This window comes from Octodon degus, unplaced genomic scaffold, assembly GCF_000260255.1.
Source record: "Octodon degus isolate 3935 unplaced genomic scaffold, OctDeg1.0 scaffold00016, whole genome shotgun sequence".
In the NCBI taxonomy this organism is placed as follows: Eukaryota; Metazoa; Chordata; class Mammalia; order Rodentia; family Octodontidae; genus Octodon; species Octodon degus.
The window spans coordinates 5,441,382-5,442,144 of record NW_004524592.1 but is presented as its reverse complement, the minus strand read 5'-3'; positions in this window follow the sequence as shown (position 1 = coordinate 5,442,144).

The following is a 763-nucleotide window of genomic DNA, read 5'->3' as shown; positions in this document are numbered from 1 at the left end:
TTTGAGGAAGTTAGCTAGGGGCTAATCAATTTTATTTAATATTTCAAAGAACCAGCTTTTTGATGCATTGTTTCTTTGAACTGTTTTCTTCATCTCTATTGAATTAATTTCTGTTCTAATCTTTATGATTTCTTTCCATCTTTGGGCTCTGGGTTTGGTTTGCTCTTCCTTTTCTGGATGTTAGAGGTGCAGCATTAGGGTGTTTATTTGTTCCTGTTCTGTTTTCCTACTGTTTGAGTTCACAGCTATGAATTTCCCTTGAAGAACTGCTTTTATCTTATCGCATAAGTTCCAATAAGTTGAGCTTGAATTTTTATTGAGTTGTAGATATTGCTGCATTTCTTCTTTAATTTCATCTGTGACCCATTCATGGCTAAGTAGGTTGTTGCTTAATTCTCATGTATTTATGGGATTTTTCTGTTTTCTTGTCTTGTTCATTTCCAGTTTCATTACACTGTGGTCAGATAGTTTGCATGGGATTACTCCTGTTTTCTTGCATATACTTAAGCATGACCTATGGACCAATGTGTGTTCTATTTTAGAAAATGATCTATGTACAGCTGAAAAAAATGTATATTCAACTGGCTTTGGGTAGAACATTCTGTATATGTCCACTAAGTCCATTTGTTCCAAGCTCTGGTTCAGTTCTGCTACTTCTTTGCTAATTTTTTGTCTGCTTGATCTATGTCTTAACGACAAAGGGGTGGTAAGGTCTCCTGTTTAGACTGTGGTAGTGGATATTAGATTAATCTCATGTCCATTA